We start from the raw sequence: 22,049 nt of genomic DNA on the forward strand, positions 1-22,049 counted from the left end.
CTCGAAGACCTATAATAAAGTAGAGAGTTGCACAAAAGGATTTAATTTTAATAGCATTGTGTGTGAGAGCAAGAGGGAGAAGGCTGGAGTTTAGTCACACGGAACGGAAATATAAGGGAAGGGAGGCAGAGGGAGAAGAAAACTGGGCTAGGTCAAAAAGATTGCAGAAAATTCCAATAAAAGATGAACCAAAGCACGAGGCATCAGGCAGGCTGGTAGAAAAGTGTTTGCTCAGTTTGAATGTATTTGGTACTGGGACAAGAGCAAGGTGAGAAGGGAAGGGAAATTGAGCCTACAACTACCTCTGTATCTACTACTGAAAAGTGTAATCGCCACTGAAATGTGGTTTTTCTTCCCCTGGAGAATGTGTGAATGCTGTTTTTTTCCCCCAGGAGTTTCTAAGTGTCTTTTTGTACTAACAGTAAATCAGACATCGAGGTCCTACAGTGAGCAACATAGATGTGGTGTGGCTGGAGGTGGCCAGGAAAACAAATCCATGGAATGTGTCTCTCTGCCAGCACCCAAACATTCTGTCAGATGCAAGTTGGTCTCAGGAGCACTTCTGGTGGAGCACTGGGGGGTTTGGCAAGGCCAGGAAAAGTGCTGCAGGCTTGGAGCCTCCCAGGTCTCCATTCCTGCAGGGTGCTCACGCTGCTCCTTCTCTGTCCCCATGGATATAAGAGGGTGCTTTTACAGCCCCTGCCCCATAAATCCCATAAATGTGTCATTCATGGTCTGCTCCTTTCCAGCATGTGCAGGGACCAGGAGGGGAACCTTTCCAGGGCTGAGCCAAGGACAGCCCTGGCCTTGGGGATCCCACTGAGCCCCCTGCACAAGCAGCATTCAGACCTGCTTACCCAGCCTGCCCTCATCACAAATCCTGCATTTCCAAATAAATATTTTAATAAAAGGGAATTGTGCAGATTGTTAGTGTAGCTTATTAGGTTTTAAAAATTCATGTTTCTAAATTCCCAGTATTATTTTCCCCTTGCTTTAAAGGGGAAAAAAAAAAGAAAAGAAGGGGGGATGGCAGAATCTCTTTTCAATAAGGGTTTAATTGTCTGTTTCATCTGGAAAGCTCTCTGAATTGAAACTCCCTTCTCCACAGTGCTACCTGAGCACTTCACAATTTTATTCTCTTGAAGTGTCTATTTTACCATTTGTCTCACTTTCAAGCTTTTAGCTAGAACTGGACATTTGTGGCCAGACAAAGGAATTTAAACTAAGTAGCGTGTTATGGACTACTTCAGGTGACTCTGCTTGGATTATATCACTCTGACACTGCAGCAGCTAAAGCAAAGGGCATTAACACGAGCCCATTGAATGTAGACCTGCAACTGAGATGAGAGAATTTCACTGAATTTCCCATTGCATCTTTCTACTGACCTTACCCCTGTGTTTGGGAGATGCCTGAACTAAGGGAAATATTTTATCTTTGGGGTTTTTTAAGTTCCTAGAGAAAGATGCTTATGGATCAGGAAATGATACGCTTTACCTGCGGTAGTTAAGGATATGGGAATTTGGTTTCCTGCCTCATTTGATTCCCAGCTTGGAGTTTAGGTTTGAAAATGGAGTAGACTTAGTGGCATTAATGGTGTGGCATATGGGGCTGCTTTGTAATGGGTGGTGAGGCCAGACTCCTGAGGCTGGCAGAGTTTTGCAGGAGGAGACAATAATGAATATGAGTGGTAAATCAGTCAAATGACAGGTGATTCGTCCTGGAAAACTCAAAGAGCCACTGGAATGCAGCTGTTGGAGGTCTGGGAAGCAGTAGGTGCTCAGGAGCACCTTGTGCTGGCAGTCAGAGGTACCAGCACTAGGAGGTGATTTGGGACATAAAACCCCTCTGCTGTTACTGTCTGTACTTGGGTGCATTGCAGCAATGCCCCTTCCAGTACTGCTCAGAAAGCATAAAATATGCTAAGCACCTGTTAAAGGGAAAGAAATAATGTGTGGCAGAGAGAGATGAAGGATATGCATAAAAATATATAGGAGACCCCTCTGATGGAAATGTGAAATGTGACATTTTTGTGCCTGTGATGCTGCAGAGTGCGGTGGCCATGATGGTGGCAGGGCTGCAAAAGTGTTGTTTTTATATTAAGGGCAAACAAAATGAGGGCAAAATTTTTTAAGTTGAGGAATTTTGTGTTACTGGGAGGCAAATGACTGCAGGCCCTGGTACAAAGGAGCAGGGGCAAACAGCACAGTGTGCTGGGAGTGCAGCTGCGTGTGCAGCAGCGCCGTGCATACATTAAGTGCCCGCGTTGTCAGCGCGAGTGACAGCGGTGACTGAAAGCCAGGCAGGAGCTCCTGTCAGCACTGGGCAGAGTCACAGCACTCCTAATAACCAAGTCTATTCTGGTTACATCTGACATGGGCATCCAGAGCCTCTGCTTTGGGGAATTTTATTTATTCTGACCCAGGGAAGGCTGCTGAGCTGCTCCGTTGGGTGCAAGCCTCCTGCCATTGCAATTAGATAAACCCATCCATGCTGGTCCTCCTGATGAGGAGGATGGAATTTTCTGCACCCTCTTTCCGTTCTGCATCTTTTTTCCCCTCCTGTGGGACTTTACTGTAGGAAGGACAAATAGGAAATCATGGGGATAGCTAAAGAAAGCTTTTCTGGAGATGTGCCTTGGATGCTCTGACCATTTGTGAAGTTATTCCATGAGGGGCAGTGAATCATGGAATGTCTGAGGTCTTGTGCCTACAACTGGGCACCAATTTGTGCAGAAAAGGGACTGCACAGCCCCAGATTTCTCCTTCCTCCCCAGGAAAACCCTTCAAAGGCCAAATCAGGAGATTTAGGCCATGTCCCAGTTTGATTAAGGTAGGTCTGTGTGTGACTTGCCCTGGGCCTGAGCATATCCAAGGCAGGAAGGTAAACATCCCATTGTGCTGGATTTGATGAAAGAAAATCCTGGAAAACCTTGTGCTTTTCTAAGAAAACTGCCAGAGGCAGATTATTAGGTCTGAATTAAAATGCAGACGAGATTCATTAAATTGTTGACCCTGCCCCCTCCAAAAAAAAGTCAGGTTGCCATCTTAAATTGACAGCATTAGAGACAAATTATGTGCACTGATTAATAAGTGTGGGCTAAATTACGGCTCGGAGAGCGGCTGGAGCGCGGTGGGAGCGCCAGCGAGGGAGGGAGCGCCACCCTGCCCGTGGGCACAGAGCAGGGCCAGGGGCTCCTGTGCCACCACGAATGGTGGAGGAAGCAGCAGCAGGATGAGCTTCCTCCAAGGAACCCGTTCCCTCTGAGATGCTGCTGGGGCACCCTGGTGCCAGCCTGCTCCCCTGGGGCATTGGTGCTGTGGGTCTGTGCTGAGCTCAGGGACTGCATTGCCCCTCTGCTTTGGGGTTTGGGAGCTTTGTGTTCAAAAAAGGAAAAAACCCACCCAAACCTTGGATGGGTTGGATTTGAGAAGTTAAATAAGAAAGGCAGGGCAAATTAAAGACTTGAGAAGCTAATTTCTATCGTACTGGGGGAAAAATATACTGACCATTTCAGCATTTCAGATGCAAAAGGGAAAAAAACAGACATAAAAACACGTGGATTACTCACAAGACAGTTCTCTGCAGATACTATGACCGGTACATAAATAGCAAAATGAATGTTATTAACATGTTAATTTTACTAACCCTTTAACCTATTGATTAGCCAAACAGAAGGAAACAGCATCTTTTCATGCTTCAGCCCCCCCTTGCTTTTCATGTAATTGGATTCAAATTCACATCTGTAGCTACTAAACCAATGTTTTCAACCTTTCTTCTACACCTCCCCACCCCCAACTGTTTAACCTCCCATCTCCAGCGCTGGCATAAATGGAAGCCTTTATTTGTGAATATTCCGATAAGCACTTTGCCTCCAACTATATTGTTCAAGTACCAGCATCATTGTTACAGCTGTAATTGTTACTATCAAGACACAGTTCTTTGTAATTAGAAAGTCAAGATGGTATTCAGCAGTATGGCAGCACAGATTCTCATTTGTTAGGCTATTAGAAAAAAAATGTTTACAGAGAAAACAGTGTCATTGTTTAGTGCTCTTAATTGACCATCTGCCTGGTAAAGAAATGTCCAAAGAAGGATAAATAAGACTATAGTGCACTTATTTATTTATTTTCTTTGTGCAATGAGTAAATTAGGAAAAGCAACAGCAGATCCAAACTAGACAAGACATTGCTAAATCAGGCTGCAAGTGAAATCATGTCATGAATACATTAACTTTTATTTCTCTCAGTGTCAAGACTCATGTCTGCATCTTCCCCAAAGTTTGTTGGGAAGAAAAAGGAGGCCAGATCTTGGTGGGCACTGTGGAGTTGACAGCATTCATCTTTTAACAAAGTCAAGCATATGCTGCTTTGAGTGCAGCATCTTTGCATGCTCAATGACGTGTTTAATGTCACCTTTCCCACTGTAAATCATCCTTGAGTAAATCCACAAGGGAGAGTGGTACTAGGAATTAAGCAGGAGAGAAATAAAATTCATGACCATGTGGTTCTATCTCAGGGAATTTGGTACGTATTGACAAGAGAGATTCACACCTGACGGGGCCGAGAGCTAATTTGTAGTAGGGTTGTTTATCTTCTGCCTGAAAGGAATACTTTTTCATATTTAATGTGCATTTTCCTCATCTCCATGTGTGTATGTGTTTGTGATTTAGCGTGGCTAAGGGTGCATCTGCTTTTGCTGCTTGGCAAAAATGTAGTTTCAAATTTCAGGCTGATTCAAAATTCTGAGTTTTCCCTATGAAAAAGTAAAGGAGGCGCAGTTTGGCCTTCAAAAACCAGGTTTGATGTTTCCATTGCACAAGGCACTGTCTTAGGTAGGGAGTATTTGATCTGTTCTTGCAGCATTTGTTTACAGTCTTGAAATGAGAAATGAAAAAACCCCAACAGTATTACCATGCTAAACCAATATGGTAAATGACCAAACTGATCTTTTGTACTATTTGTCTTCCAGCATTCCAGGTGGAAATAAACCAGTGCATTTATATGTTGATTTATTACAGTGTGGAGTTTAAAAAAAAAAAAAAAAAAAGAGAAGCAATAGAAAAAAAATGGGAAAAGGAGAAACGAACTAAAAAAATTGCATTTATAAATAATAATAATTTCTCAAAACACTACCAGCAAGAGGGGCCCCAGTTCTGCCTCCTCCCTGGTGATTGCAGGGTCCATGCAGAGCTGCCACCACTCAGATGGTGACAGGGGACAGAGCCAGTGACAGTAGTCATGGTGCAGATAGGGAAAATTTCCCAATACTTCAAAAGCCAACAGGGTTTTAGCCGTCAGTTCTTCAAAGGGGATTTCTCTCCATAAAACCTCTCCTTTGATGCCTTCACCTGATTCCTCAGGTGCATCATCCCCCATCCATCTGTTCCTATTGAAACTTTCCCTTTTTCCATCTCCTCCTGGTTGCTGTACTAAATACTGACCCTAATGTTTTTTGTTTCTTCCTCTTCCCTGGGCATTCACTCTTGTGCACAGATTTATTTTTTCTTTGAGTTTTGAGGGAGGACCTCAAAATCTTGCTCTCCTGCCTGATGGCTTTTGAGAAGGGGTAGCTTGTGGAACCGACCCATCATTTGTCTTAGAAAACACCAAACAAAACCCAATGCTTCTAAGTTTAGAATTTTCTTATTCTCTCATTTTTGTGGATTTTTCACTGGTACCAACTGCATTTTTTCAGAAAGCAGTGACCCACCTTTTCAGTAGGGAATATAACTAATATAATGACCTCCATTCAGCAGGTGCAGGAAGGTGAGAACTGGGCAGAGCTTCCAGGGTGCTGAACCTTTTTTCTGTCCTAGAGACACACAAAATTCTGAGTTCCAAGACCTTTCTTTGGTCTCTCCTGTCCTGTAACCAATGGAAGTAGTGAGACTGGAAGCCTGCTCAGATATGCTGTGTGGATGAGGTCCCCATTCTCACCACCCCCTTCCTTAGTGCTGGATCAGTTCAGAAGTGTTCCATAGTGACTCCTTGCAGTGGCTTCACAGAGTGTCCCTGTACCTGCCTGCCCAGCACGGGGTTGTGCTGGCACCCTCGTGTCACCTTGTCCCTGTGTCCCCTCCGTGTGTGTTCTGGAGGAGTGAGCAGAGTGAGCAGCCCTGGAAAATCTGATTGACACCGTTAGTTTTAAGCTCATGCATGTCTAGCTACTTGTTCAATTTGTTTAGTCCAGTGGTCTCCTTTATTAGGAGCCTTAGGGTTTTTCTTTTGATTTGGCAGGATGATTATAATGAGAGCTCCTTAGTGCTACTCCACCAGGGTATCTGCCCACTTGCTCTCAGCCTCTGCTGTATAGCTTGTGATTAATGTAAAACAGTCAGATGCCCTTCAGATCAGTCGAATTTGGGGATTCTATTATAAACATGAAAAGCGTGCTGACCGCACAAAGCCCTTGGTGGTACCAATTAAAGACAGCGCCATTCAGTTGGCACTTCTCATGCCGCTGCTTTTTTCCCTTTTTCCCTTTTTTCCTTTCATGGCAAATCTTTTCCATGGCAGTGGTGGCCCCGCTGCTGCCACGCACCTGTGCCATGCTCCAGCCCCGGGGCACGGCTGCCTGGGCCCGTGGGGAAGGGAAGCACCTTGCCCTGGCCTCTCGCTGCCCGGTTCTGTGCCCCTCGGCTCCTGCTCCATCTGGCCAGCCTGAGCAGCGGGAGTTGAGTCCAGTCTCTCTCCGTGTCACCGTGCAGGGACAGAGCTGCCTGCGCTGCCCCCAGCACAAAGCCTGTGGTGTCCCCTCCCCGCCGCTGCAGAGCTCCGGGCTGCCACCGCAGATCATTTGATAAATTTCACGGTTAGACCCCAGCTTATCTTCATTATCTTTTTATTTCAGTCAGTATTCCAAGTATTCCTTGAATGTCATGAGTGAAGAGCTGGATTACACACAAAGTGTCCAGTGTTAAATCCTATTTACATGCAAAAGTTGTGCCAGTTTACCCTGAGGTTAAATCAGTGCAAACCCCTTCTGTGAGGACTCTTCTAAACTAATGAGAATGACCTCCCATAATTTCTTTAATTAAAGAACAACAACCACCTAAATCAAGATAAAACATGCTTCATATTAAATAAGGTTGGCCAAGCAAATGGGTTTGCATTGCTTGAAGTGCTGACTCCTCGTTTTACAGGGACTGAATCCCACAGATGCCTTGGACAGAGGCAGTGCCAGCCCTGCTTCCTGACTCTGACAGGATGTCACACCTGCCCCTCTGCAGGCAGCACAGGCTCTGCCTCTGCCCGTGGCGTGGCCGAGGTCTCTCTCCAACATCCACCCTTTGTGCTAAATCCCATGCACCACTTCTGTTATTCCACAAATCCACACAAACTGTCTGGATCAAGGCAAAAAAAGTGGTTTTTGCATGCAAGTTACTCCCCCCACCACCACTCCGTGTTTGTCAGAAAGGAATAAAACTGCACCACATAAAGGCAGAGAGAAAAATCCTTTATTTCTGAAATTTTATCTTCCAGAGGCAGATTTTTCCTTGCATGAGACTCTCCATAAATCCGAGGTCTTGTAACTTTGATCTATTCACCCCCTGCCTACAACATAGACTCCAATCCCACCTCTTCCCTAATGGACTGTAAGGAATTGAGGAACACTTGTGTAAGAAAAAAACTCTCAGTAGTGGTTCCTTATTTCTCTGCTCATTTCTTACATTAAAAAATGACTTTTAGAAGCTATTCTGAGGACACTTTCAGTTGTGAAGGCAAGAGCCACCCTCCTTGCTTTCACTGCAGATTCCTGTTTTTGCAGGGACTATGCCACTGTCCCCGTCAGTGCTCGGGGGCTGCTGGAAGGGGCTCAGGGCCCAGCAAAGCCAACCAGCAAAGTGACCCCGTCAGGGTGTGCCCGAGTCTGTATCTTGCTGCAACAAAACCTTGGAAACAAAATCACTGTGATTAATCCCAGCAGAAAATGTGAGCAAAACCAGAATGTGATTTTCTTCTCAATCAATATTATGGAGCTCCCACTGATCTTTTAATATTGTTTTGCTTATGGATGAAAAGATACTGAGGTGCCAATATATTACAGTCATTCATGTTTAGACCTGTAAATGAACCCCAAAATAATCGTCATATTTTGTTGCCTGCTCCACATATACACTCAGCTCACTTGTATATAAATTAAAGATAAACTGCATTTAATCCTGTTAAGCATTAAAACGTGAGTAAACAAATTGACTAACAAAATACAGGGGGATGGCAGAAAAAGAAAATAAGCTCAGAAAATAATTGGTTCTAAGGAAGTTAATGAAAGTTTGTAGCATGCTTTTTATATGAATAGAGTTCAGAAGAGATTATTTTTTTGAAGTGTTACTCACAAATCTCCCATATCCACAATAGATCTTTTGTTAACTGTACCTGCACATTTATTGTGTACGACAGCCTAATAAAATGAAGTCATTTTAATAAACATTGTATCAGAATATCCTATCTTCTATGTGGCACTGTGAATTTCCACTACTGAAGGAAACATTTAACATTCTCACCATTTTAATACTTTTAATAAATATTTGCAATTCCTGTGATAATGCATAATGGCAGAAAAATGCATTGCCTCCAAAATTTATGTGGCTGCTGGCAGGTGGCCATTTTCCAATTTTCTGTCTCGCTAATATACATTTATTATGTATTTCTAAGGGCTTTTCTTTTCAGTATTTGGCTTGCCATAAAATTGCTATTTCTTTTACAAGAGAAAGTGCTCGTGACAAAGAAATCTCAATTGAACCCAAACCTGACAAATGGACATCTGCTGGCCAAGCCAGAGAAGAAAAACATTTGCCCAACACAGCTCTCAGTTTGATGCCTTCCCATCAGCCACAGCCACAATATGTTTGGATCAGAGGCTCGCATTCTGAACTGCTAACAAGAATCAGCCCTTGCTCAGTAATATTTCCTGAAGTGTGACATTGTGTTGCATCATGTTACTCATGACACGACACGGAATAACATCACATTACATGATGGGTTATGACATAGGCAAGAAGAAGATGCAAGTTAATACCATGCATTACATTTTATTTTGTCTAAATTGCAGGAGCAGAGTGTAGGATGAGCTGTGAGTGGTCTCTTCTGTGCTGGCTTTGTGCAATTTATACAACAGCCATCGTTGTAGTACCTGAGCATCCACCAGCACATAATTAAACCTCTATTGATGGCTGAAATCCTTGAGTCTCTCACTAAGCACATATCGCTCTCTGTGTTTAAGTAGCAGCATTCATTTGAAGAGCCAGGGAGCAGGGACTAAGCATGAAGCCTAACCAGGCAATAAGAAGTGGTAAAACTACTGAGATGATGCATTCTTACCCTCTCAATGCAAGGAGGCTGATTTTGTGAAACTCTTTATGGCATTCACAGCAAAGCAGGGAATATCCTGTGTCACAGAGCGTGTGCTCCTTGAGGATCCTTTCTGGTAGCAAATGATGCTCAGAGAGTGTGATTTGTTATCAGAGAGCTGTTTGTGATGGCCAAGATAGAAGGGCACTGAATAAATATCTACAGCTCTCAGGAACTGAAACATGATGGTGCAGGAGATGGAAAGAAATATCTCAAACAGGCAGAGAACAGAACCTTGCTACTAAAGGTGAATGCAAATTCAGGAGTTTTTGTTTTGTTTTTCCAAAGCTGTGAAGCAACAGCATAATCCAAATTAATAACATACTGTATTTTAAGTTTTGCAGTAATAATAAGCCTTGGTTAGACTAATTCCTGGAATGATGAATGCAGTCCCCCTAGAAGAGGCTACTGTGCAAGAGGTTTAATCTCTGATTTGATGGAAATTATGGGCAGGTTGCTTCACAGTCTGCATTTTTGGTTTTCCCTTTACTTGCCCTATTTTGGCCCCAGCTCAGGAAAGAATCACTTTTTGGGAAAGTGCTTACTGGACTTACTGTGAATGTTTCAGAGCTTTCCTGAGTCACCCCTGGAGATCCTGCAGCACTGGATATGGAGAAGATGAAGGCACATTTTTCACTGATGATCATGGGCTTATGCCAGGACTAAAACTGCAGTTTAGAACTGGCCAGATAGAAAATCGTGTTTTTTAACTGAAAATTTAATGTGTCTAATTCTTCTTTATCAAATCACCTATTTCTCTGTTTTGAAGCTAATTCAATTAGGTGCAAACTTTGCAAACTCTCACCAGAATTTCCCAGCTGTCCAAAAAATTACAGCTAACCTTGAATATCTGCCCAAAAATAAAATCATTTATAAAATTATTTTAAACACATAGTAGTATATGGTTATTTAAGCTAACTATATATTTATACATGTTTATTTTATGAATACATTAATATATAGTTAAAATATTTATCATAGTGTGATTTATTATAGGGATTATACATTATAGGATATGGTATAATACAAGTAGTATTATATTGTAATGCATAATTAGTATTAGGGATTCAAGAGCAAAAAAAACCCATGATTTTTCTTTACAAAGGATAATCAAATATTGGGGGGAACAGCTGATTTTACCCTACTCCTGATACTTAGGTCAGTGGCAAAGTGTAGATTTTTCTGCATAACTTGTTTCTTGGTCTAATTGATTTCTTGTTCTTGAATGTGCAGGCAGAGCTGCCTTTCCAGGAGTGCTCTGCAGGCTTGCTGCCATGCAATACTTTGTTATCCTGCTCACACTGCCGACGTGTCTGTGCTTTGTTTGCATTTGTTTTATGGAGTGCAGGACATGAGGGTTTTGTGTCGCTCGTGTTCGATGCGGCTTGATAAGAACCAGATATTTGAAGAAATGGAGAAAAGCAGATTAAAGATTTCCGGTCCCCTCATGGCCAGTTTTCTCTTAGATGAAATGAAGGATTTGTGAGTGGGCACAAGTGAGTGATACAATCATGTTTCTACCAGAAAGTTTAACTGTATCAGTGGGCTGCATCTTAGCATTTTTGATAAAGATTGTCTTCTGAGAAGAATTAATGCATTTCTTACTCTTGCTACTGATTTCATCCACATCAGTGAGTTTAATTTGCTTGCAAAATATTTCTCAGAAGTAACTTTTCCTTACAAAGGGTGGCCATTAAAAAAAAAGAAAAAAACCTCCACAAAAACAAGCAAAGAAAAACACCTGACAACAGGGAAAACTGTGGCAGTTCTCCATGAATCTTCTTGAGCTCATACATTTTATAAGTATTTAATGTGATACCTTGTAGGAATAGACAGCAGCAGGTGACTGCAGTAACTTTGAAGAACAGCTTTTTTCTGTCACTTCTTTTCCAGCGTGGCCCAACAGCATTCCTAACAGAAACTACTTGTACAGCATCCCCGTTTCTCTCAGGAAAATCAGTATACACTGGTAATAATGCAGAGCAACATACAATTAAAAATTAATAGCAAAATGATTACATTATTCTCTTCTAGCAGAAACACCCCTGTACCCTACAACAAAGGCCTTTAGAGCACTTTGGCTGTTTTCCAGAAGAGCTGATGAATGCTGCACCTCGCCCTGCTGCCTGCTGTGCCAGGCAGGAGCTGCCGAGTGTCCGTGCAGGAACAACGGGGCAGGGGCTGGGCAGGCTCTGCTGCAGCGCCCGCCAGGAGAGGCGGCTCCATGGCAGCAGCAGGGCAGGGCTGGGGTTGTTTTGGATTATTCCACTAATCTGGGACAGTCCAACTGATAGACAATCCGTGGGGAAGCTGGGAGAGAGAGGAGTTGCTTTGCCTGACTCCAAAACAAAGGCTTTGCAGTGTTACACAGATCATTCTGATCACAGAAGTAGCCTGCATTTGGGCTTTCAGCCTGAGATAATTGACCTTGACTTTACTCTCAGCTGTGGGCACAGAACTCTTGGTGCAGTGACTTACCTTGAAGAACAGCGTGCAACTGCACAGAATATTTACTTTCTGTCTTTTTTTTAATTATTGAAAACTGTGCACTGCAAGGACAAGTAGGCAGAAGTGTAGTAAGGGATGGAAGGTATTTTATGTGGATGAACACATGAAGAGGTGATTATGTATTGCTAAAAGTCTAATCCCTGGATAAACTACAGTTTGCTATTAATTCTTTGGACTTACTTAGCTGCTACTTAACATTTCCACGACTTAACAATTATATTCTTGAGCTAAGAGTAACTTTTCAACAAAATGTGTAGGGATTAGAAACATTGATAATTATATTAATTAATATTAATGGGAGTGACAATATTTGTAGTCATATGACAAACATAAGGAAAGCAGGGCTTTAGTTTTATCAATTAATTCTGTTTCTAATTGCTTTCACTCTTCAGTTGTCAGAACGTGTTCTCCTTGCAACAAGGAATGTGTTAAGCAGGAAAAGCACAGACCAGAATTAAGGGGAAGGAGGGCTCTGTGTGTGTGTATGGTGCTGTCTGTTACCCAGAAGCATATTGAGCCTTCTCTGTGGGCTCTGGATTTTCCCTCTATTTATTGTAAGTGCCCATCATCTGCAGGAATGGGTTCAGTCTCAGTGAGCTGGGTTAGCAGGCAGAGAGGCCGGTCAGGAGCAGGGAATGCCACTGAGTGAAGAGCTTTCCAAATTATCAACTCTTCCTTCTTCCCACACCTTCCCAGAGGTGCCACATGAGCTCTGGACAGCAAGGCGAGCAGGCCTTGGAAAAGAGCTCAGCGTGTGTGTCTGCAGTGGCTCCTCAGATTTAATACCTTTGATGGGCTCCAAGTTGTCTCTGGAGGCAGGCAGGGAGCTGCAGTCCATTGGCCTTAATCCTTCCCTGTGCTCCCGTATCTTTATACTGCTCCACCAGCTCCACGCCGTAAAACCAACACAATCCACCCTGGGCTCCCTGGTGGGAGGGAAATCCCTGCCCAGGCCCCTTGCTGAGCGCTGCAGCTGCCACAGAGGCTTCCTGGCACCGGGAACAGGGCAAATCCCCCCTGCAGATGGGCCCAGAGCCCTGAGAGGCTGCTCCTGCTCCGTGTCCCCACAGTCTGGGGCTGTGCAAACCCTGGGGTGGAAGCCTGAGAGTCCCCACGTCCTGAGACTGCTCTTAAGGCAGTGAAGTCCCCCCTGCACAGAGCCCTCACCCACAGCCATCTGAGAGGCTGATCAAACAAATAATGATGATCTCCTGGGGCAGCTGCAATAAACAATGCTGCCAGCCAAGAATGGTGCCTTTGATGGCTCTGCAGGCGAGAGCTCAGCCATCTCTCAGCTGCCGAACCCCAGCTCGCTGCCCTCACAGGCTGTGCCAGCTGCTCCTGCAACGCTTCAGGGGCTGCTCTTCCTCTCAGCTCATCCCTCCTCGCTCCTCCTCAGCACTGCAGCCCTGCAAGGCTGGGAGGATCTCACCAAGCGCTGTGCAGGTAAGGGATGCTGTCACCCAGCACATGCTGCTCTAGTGCCTCCGGCTTCTCCCAGATTACCTGGGGAAGGTGCTGCTGCCTGCTCAGCTGGGCAGATGTCGGTATCTACTGGCCTGGGGAGTTCCTCACCAACAGCCCAGTAAATCTGGGGGACTTGCTGATGAGCATGAGGGCATACCCCCAGTTCATTTGCTTCTTGTGGGCTGGAGACCTTGCCCCTGCCATTCCCTTCCTCGTGGACATGCAATGCTGACCCCCACCATATCTGCATCTATGCATGTTTTTAGGATAAAATCAGGAAGCAAAATCCATCTTGTGCAAGCCACTCATTGTCAGAAGGCACTGTCAGGGCAGAGTCACATCTTCTGTGCTGGTACAAACTTTGCTTCTTCCCTATCTCCTCTTCAGGGCACAGAGTTCAGAATGAGTCCTTTTGTGTTTGTTTCCAGTGCTCTGGGGTGGACCTGGGAGCCTTTGCTTTTCCCTGTCAGGAAGCACAGGTTTAATGGATGGAACACACCAGAATTGCTTAATGAGTGCTCAGTGAATATTAATAAAAGTTTGGATGTGACTCAGGCTACAATGGCTGAGAAGTTTGAAAGCTTTGGTTCAAGATTACAGGAGGCTGTGAGAAAATATGGTATCCAGCAGCTAGCATATAGTGTGGATATTTCACTATCCAGGGATCTCTAATTACTAATAATGTACAGGAACAGTATGATATGTCCTTACAATTGCAGAATCCTTTTCAAAGATAATCTTTAATAGTTTATTTGACAACCTGTAAAATTATAGAAAATTATTAGTCTTGGGAATTACAAAATTCCCCATAGTACAGTCAAACAATAAAATTATAATTACCTGTGGGTAATTGAAATTTAACTGTTTTTTTATTGTATATTACACATCAATAGCAACATAAGTTCAAGAGTGTCCCCCTCCCCTCCTTTTTCTTTTCCCTACACAAGTGGGGAAAATGGACAACCCTGCTGGTATCTTGTGAGCCCTTGTCACAGAACAGAGCTTGAACAATTTCGATTAAAGCAGCATGTTCGAGACTGTCATTAGACCTGCATTAAATTACATATCTGGAATGTTAAAAATAAAGAGTACTGAAGCTTATTCACAGCTGCCTGTGGTAAAGTATGTAGCCAAGGTTTTTATTATCTTTGAAGTTCTTATTTTTCTCTTTTCTAAAACTTATTGTTTCATCAAACAAATACCTAGCACATTTAAGAACAGTGTGAGCACAGGAGCAGAATTGCTGGAGCTGGATAAAGCATTAGCGTGTTTCCATTCTGTGCTCACTTGTATTGTTTAGTGCTAACAATGGTAATTTATCAATTATACAGGAGGGAACAAAGCCCCTCACTGTCTCACAGCTCCAGAAGTACCTGGTACAGGGCCCAAAGCTGGAGACCCTCTCACACCTCAGAAGGCACCATTTACCATGAGCATTTGCCTTGTCCCCTTGCAGTGACCCCATGGAGGCTGCTCACTGCTCAGCTCCAAGACTTCCGTGGCTTTTCTCCTAAACCTGGAAAATTATAACCTTTTTTCTTTTTCCTTTGAGACCCAGGGACCTTGATAATGAGACACCACAGCCTGTTCTTGTCTAGTTGTTGAGACCATACATTCCCTCTTGTTGTGCAATTTGTGGTGGCTTTACAGATTTTGATGCCAACCTGAAGCACAAACCCCAAGCTTTTGGATGCTGCTCAGCCAGAAGAAACCCCAAAACATGGTATGTTTGACAGCTACTTGCCTGTACAGCAGCTTTGTTACACACTGCTGAGATGCACAAAATCCTCTATACAAGGATCAGACTGGCTACTTCCATTTGATTCTGTAAAGTGCTTTGTGATCACAATGTGAATATAACAGCACAAGTAAAAATATCTCTGTTTTATTAAGAGTTTCAGTTAAAGTGTTTAATACCCAGATTTTATCGTGAGAGAGTATCACAAAGACCGCGTACAACATAATGGCAAGCCAGGTATTGTTATTTTTATCATTACTATTATTTATGTATGATCACTGAAGTACTAAGTGAAAACTGGGAAATGGAGTTCCTGAGTCCCACAGAGCTCATAGTAACAGCTGTTTTTGGAGGATGCAACAATAGCAGACCAGCTCTGCTTCATGGAACAATTAATGGTGCATACAGCCCAGTCTGGAAATCCCTGATCCCGAATGGGTTTTCCCATTTTCAAAAATCAAAGAGGGTAAAATTTCAGTTGGAACTCCTGCCTTTTTTTATTGTGGTGCCTCTTACTCTTCCCATTGCCTCTTTTCTCTGCCTGTTGGTGTGAAGGGCACCCCTGCACATTAGAACTGTGCTGTGTCTGTTTATCCAGCAAAGCAGCTGGGAACTCCTCATCCAAGTGGTGTCTGAATGCCTTTGCAAGGGAGAGGCACTCTGCCTTCCTCACTTGCCCTTCCCACCGGAGATTTGTAAGTGTCTTGGTCTCCTAAAAGCTAAAGTGGAGCTTTTGATTGAGATTTAAAGCGAGTGTAAACCTTTGAAAAGCAGAAAGCCCAGGAGGGGCTGTATCACCAGAGCAGTAAATGGGCTGAGCCGAGCAGGGCAGGGGCAGGACTGGCCCAAACCCCAAACTAAAGAGCTGTGACCTTGTGTGACACACAGAGCTCTGTTTGGCTTTGGCTGTTCCCTAATCCTGACCCTTGACCAACACCTGAAGGCCACAGAAAGTTTTTCTCCATCCTTATCTTGGCTATCATTCCCTGGCAGATTCCAGCTGCTGAGCTCAACACCCTAAAAAAAAGAATCTGGGGAGTTGTTTTCCACTAGGATTTATATAGATGGGATGCTTGGAACTTAAATCTTCCAACCACCACAGTGCACCATAGAGTAAGACAAAGAGCAGGAGATAAATTTTCCCGCCTTTGAAATTCCTGCTCATGTCACTCTCTGAGCAAATTTTTACCATTTGACACTGGTGAGAAGAGCTATTCCAATGTGAGCCTCTTTCTCTGCACTGCAGTGCAGGGATGAAGCTAAGGATGAGCAATTGGAGCACTGTCAGGATTACACCCAGGTCAGATTTTTCATTCTGCTAAAAGATGCTTTTTTTGACATGAGAATCAGGAAAATACATTGATGCAATGTGTTGAAAAGGACCAAAAGGTTGTTATTTGCTCCCACCAATACACAGAGACACAACCCTCCTGTAAAGCGAAAATATTTTCCAGTGAAAACACAAAATTTGACACTGAGTGCAACATAATGGGAGGGCCCAATGGGGGCTTTGGGGAGCTCCTCAGGGAGAGGGGGCTTTCCAAGGGCTCTTTTGCTCCTGTCTGTAGGGTGAGCTCACAAATGTTTGGGTAGAGAAGGCAGCATGCATCCAGATTTTAAAAGAAATAAAATAAAAGGGATTGGCTATTTTTTTTTCTCATGGATGAGGTTATAAGGTTAATAAAAGAGTTAATCCCAGCCTGCTCTGCAAAAGGGAACAGCTCACATTTGTGAGACTTCAAAAGGCTTCAGAGTGTCTGTGTATGGATGTTGTTATTTCCTGTCAGGGCTATCCCAAGAAGATGGGGGCTGGGAGCTGATTTTTAGAAGAAGAGTTTGGCCTTTAACTAAATCAGTTGGAGTGAAAATAAAAAGGTTAGTGTAAAATTATTTTGAAAGTAAACTCCAATTCAATAAAATTCTGGGTATTTTTTTCTTTCTTTTTTTTCCCCCTGTGAAAATCTAAAATTAAAACTTACTACAGAGCAGTGGAGGCTGACCAGAGCATTTCAACCAGATGGCCCAGAGAATCTGGTTGGGTTTTTCTTGTTGTTTTTTTTAAAATCATCACATGACTTTAATTTTTAAATATGTTAATGGTTAAGGAAAAAAAAAGCCAATTTAGGAAACATTCAGAAAATTAAAACAAAAACAAAAAAAAGGGAAATATAGTAGGGAGAGGAATATTATCATTTTACTGAATGGTTTGGTGGAAACATAGAAGACCTGGAGAGCATTCTGCCTGACAAACAATCTTGTATTCAGACAGGGGAAATGTGGCCCAAGCTCTCTTGCTGAGTCTTTACTCAGCAGACAAACACGTTACCAGGGGTGCTGCTGCCCTTTTTTAGAAGTGCAGTTTTGGCACTCCCAGTTTTCAGGGGTTCACTCCCCTGCTCCGTGGTGCAGCAGGGGTGGCAGCAGGCCAGGCCAGGGTCATGGCACAGAGTGCTGAGTTACAGAGCTCAGCTCTTCTCCTTGAGGGGTGTTCTCAGAGGTGCAGGACACACCTGAGCTCCAGCCCTGTGCCTCCAGCTCCTCTCCTGCTCCCCAGGCAGCTCTGCCTCTGCCCAGCCAGTGCAGCACCAGGCAGTGATTTACAAGGAGAGCTGGGTGTCCATTTGCTCCCCAGCATTGAGGGAATGATTATTGCACAGCACAGAAAATTACCTCAGGCCTTGTCAGGCTTTTCTGGAGAAATAAATAAGCCTGGGTTCCTTATACCCTTCCCTGGCTTGGTGTCCCCCTGCACAGCTGAGAGTCCACGCTCAGACACAGGGTAAATGTTACAGTCGATATCCCTCAGCAGAGAAGCTGCACTGCAATTTCTTTTTTCTACCTTTTTTTCCTGTTGCACGAGGCTCCTGTGCTACCAGCTAACCATTTCCTATAAGAAAATGGCATTGTGTTAAAGTTATATAGTGTATCATATTAAATTTTATAACAGTGCTTTGTGTTTTGAAAAGACTTTGGGGGGAAACAGCATCAATCAGGGAACCACATTTGATAGACTTGGAAGGGGCCTCCTGGGTCATTTTGTCCAAGACCTCTATGAAGCAGGAAAGCTTCTGCAAAATACCTTTCCCATAAATGTATCTAACCTTTCCTTAAAGACACTGAGTGATGGTGCCATAAATACCTCAAGCAGCTAAACCAGTCTGATTGACCTTACGATCAGAAAGTGTCTTCTAACACTGTAGAGAAGGTACAATTTTCCATTCTTCCAGCTGCAGCTAAGCAAGAAAAAAGGGCAAATACACAGTAATGGCCAACAATACAGACTGTGCAAACAGTTTTACTTTCACTTTACTGCCATCACCTACCATAAATCTGGATGTAGCCACTGATACTTGGTTTCCCAGTGTAGTGTCTGTGATCCTTGTAGTATCCATCTCACTTTGACTTTTGGAGAGCCACCATTACAGAGTGTGGAAATAAGGAAGATGGACTAGCAGCACTTTCTGATTCAGGAAGCCATTTGAAACCCGATGCTGTGTAGTTAAAGTATTTATTTCTATTCTCTATTTATTAGAATTTGTGAGGTGGCTCTTGCCAGGACCATGGGAGTAGGGGAAGCACAGGGCTTTTTACGGCTCTCTCAGAGTGTCAAAGAATAATTTTTATTCTCCCCCAATAATTGTGTACATTGAAAAATAAATACCTGGTAGTTTGGCTGCTTGTTGCTGCAACAGCAGTGCCCTGTGTGCAGCTCTGCCTTCTTTTTCTCAGTGAGTAGTAGAAGAGGTGTCATTTTGGGTAGGTGTGTTATTAAATCACAGACACACTCATTGCTGAGAGCTTCCTGAGCTGTACATAAACTATCTTTGGCTTGGATTTTTTTATCTTTTTTTGTGTGTGTGGTTGGTTTTGCTTTGTTTAATTTTGGTTTTTTTGCAAGCACCAAAAAAAGGTGACAGAGCTGAAGGCCAGTTGTTCAAGCACCTCTGTTCATCAGGCATCCCACAGCTGTACTTCTCCCACACACAGGACTGCTGCAAAATGGGACAGGAAGGCAAGGCCTAGGAACAAAAGACACAGAGAAGATAATTTAGAAAGAATGTGGTGATGCTGGGTTAAAAAAAAAGTCAGTGACTCTGCAAGTCCCTGTCCACATGTTCTTGCTGTGTCTCCTTCATGCCTTGTTCCCTTGTGCCAGTTCAGACTGGCACTCACCTGTGGGTCTCAGCTAAGTGAACATCATTTCATCAAGGCCTTAAATAAGCCCCCCAAAATACAGATTTTTTTAAAGACTTTTTCTATAGAGTTAACTAAATGCCACCCTTTCCCTGATGTGCAAAGTTATAAAATATTTGTCTAGTATTTAGTCACATAGAAATATGTGAAATTACACCAGAAATACTTCTCATCCAATTGTTAAGGGCAGAGGCTGCTGAGATTGTGACCATTCAACTTGATAGTATAGAACTGTAAAATACCAATGCCAAGAAAAATAGAAATACTGACAGAGCTTTTGTTTATTGTTTATATTCTCTTCAGACACTTCTTCCCATGGCATCACCAAATCAGGCTTCCCCCATCACCACAGAGTCGAGGCAGCCCCAGCTCACCTTTCCCTCTGCTCCTGACTGAAATTCCAGCTGGAAGAGCAGCCCTTCCCTACTTGAGTGAGTTGAACCCCCTCAGCATTTATTTATTTTTATGGGATCCTGGTACTCCAACCCACATGGCAAAATCAGATCCTCCTGCTCCTGCTGACCTGCTGCAGCCCCACGTATTCCCCATTTTCCTCTCAGTGCACTCCATTCCCTACATTGTAAATACTTGTTGGAGGGAAAGAGAAGCATAATTTATTCTTTTATGTTGGAAAGGAAATGAAGGCAAAGAGGGCTTTTTTTTTGTTGTTGTTCTTTTATCGTTGTTGTTATTATTAAGAGAGGGCTTGTTTAGGGGTTTTTTTTTCAGGACAGACAAGTTCTAACCTGTACATGTGTGTGCTCTTAGGTACTCCCGAAAATAAAAGCCACATTTGCATCACATATGCTTAAAATAAAAAGAAATTACATATCATAGTGGTTTTCTGATCCTATTCAGTGCACAAATGCCAATATGGGGTTCTATCTTGCAATCCATTTCGATATTTACAACAGAACATGGCATATCATTTAATTTAAATTTGCAGCATGCTCAGTGTAATTAATGCTGTGCAGTGCCTAGAAAATCCTGATTTCTTAATGTGATACAATGCCTGCATGCTGAGAGCTTTTTTTTCAAACTACTGTATCATTTTGGAGCATTAATGGGGAGGCACTGCCATTAAACAGGGAAAAAAGCGTCAAGGCCACTTGCTCTTTATGAAACTTCCGTGCAGCTCCCCAAAATATGATGCAAAGTACAGGTTTGTTTTAGAAGAGGGGGAGAGTCAGAGATTTAATTTTCCCTTGACACAGCATGATGCCTGAATAGCCAGACAGCTATTCCTAAATTATGTGCATTTCATTCCTAGGAGCTGTGAGCATTTTGAATGGGCTGTTGTTAAATACAGTACACAAGCATAAATACTCCAGGGAACAGCTAGCTGAAATTTTGGCATGAGCAGAAATCTGATGTAGTATCTGAGCATGTAATAATAATGCATATTGATTTGTTGGGAATGCTAGGAGAAGGGTTTGGTATTCTGGGATGAGAACTGTTAAACTTGGGAACATCTTGTGTGATTATAATGTGCTGTGATATTTGTATGCTCTGGGCTTGGCAGGGACAGAGAGGTTCACATAAGATTTAGACTTGGAGACTGGCAGGGTTCTCAGTTTTGGAACCAAACACAAAAAACTGAGTGCATGGCAAAGATATTTATATATTATATATAAATGAAGCCTGGAGAGATGGGAACCAGAAAGGGGATGTGTTTTGCAAGAAGGGCTGGGACCAAATGCCCTTCAAGGTCAGGAACTTTACTGCCATGGCTGCCTTGAGATGGGGTGCTTTGGGGGGCAGTTCTGTGTTTGACTGGTACCAAAAGAAGAGAAAAGTGGAAAAAAAAAGACCCAAGCAACATCCCCTTAGCATTTTGCAAGGTATCAGTTTCTACTAGACTCTACTATACAAGCACTTCTTATAGACCTGTTGATAGCAAAACAAATTCTTCAAGTCCTCTAAATAAATCTGTTTCTATACATAATGCTTCAACTTCTCTGTTCTCATCTGACACCTGACAAGTCCACCTTAAGAGTAACTGGTGCTGCTTTGAACCTCTGCAAGCACACTGGGAGGAGGGTGGGCACTTTATTGACTTGGATTGATTTTGGTAGGAAGCACATGAGATGGACTCGGTATGCGATGTTGCACCTGGGATACATCACACTCCTCAGGAACATCTGCAGGCCACCAGCAGGGCTCAAGAGGATGTGAGGAGGCCCTCAAACAACCCCATCCCACCAAGTGGGACCTCTCTGCGTGGTCACCCTGGAAAGAGGCACCAGCTGGGACTAAGTTCATCAGCCAGGTGGGAATTTCAGGGGGTGGTGCTGTGGCTCTGGTGGTGGAAGCCATGGGCTGTCTCCACAGGCAGGAACCAAAGGGTTATCCCAAAATGCAGGTTGGCCAGCATGTTGATCTCTTCCCACTGTGGTGTCAGGCCTCAAGAAGGGCTGTTGGGATGAGGGGTTGGACATTTCCATGCCTGGAACTCTGTTTTCCAGTGCTCTGGTTATTTGAGAGCATTATGGGGCAGTGAAAGGATTTGTGAACCGGCTGCTTGGTTTGTGACAAAAAAAGTGTCATTGATATTAATAGCTCTGAGCTCCAGTACAGACCTAAAAAAACCCATGGAAGTGGCAGAACAAAAGGAGACAGAGACAAGATGGCACTGAGGGTCTCCTCAGCAGGGATGCTGATTAAGATGTGAGGTGGGGGCTGTCCCGCCCGCGTGTGGGTCGGGCTGGGGAAATCTCCCTCCTCCCCCTGTCTCGCCTCCCTCATCCATAATGAGGGAAGGAATAACTTTGCAGCACACTTTGCATTGGCA

The 22,049-nt window shown here is 43.6% G+C and overlaps 1 long non-coding RNA gene across 1 annotated transcript in view; it reads left to right on the forward strand.

Moving 5' to 3' along the window:
• LOC113459248 (uncharacterized) overlaps nt 1-19,793 on the forward strand; it is a 38,578-nt gene extending 18,785 nt beyond the window's left edge. The window contains exon 4 of the long non-coding RNA XR_003380322.2: nt 19,562-19,793. This is a non-coding gene — a long non-coding RNA (uncharacterized LOC113459248). The remainder of the gene's footprint in view (nt 1-19,561) is intronic.
• Nucleotides 19,794-22,049: the final 2,256 nt, after the last annotated feature.

The sequence above is a fragment of the Zonotrichia albicollis genome, chromosome 3, assembly GCF_047830755.1.
Source record: "Zonotrichia albicollis isolate bZonAlb1 chromosome 3, bZonAlb1.hap1, whole genome shotgun sequence".
NCBI classification, from domain to species: domain Eukaryota; kingdom Metazoa; phylum Chordata; class Aves; order Passeriformes; family Passerellidae; genus Zonotrichia; species Zonotrichia albicollis.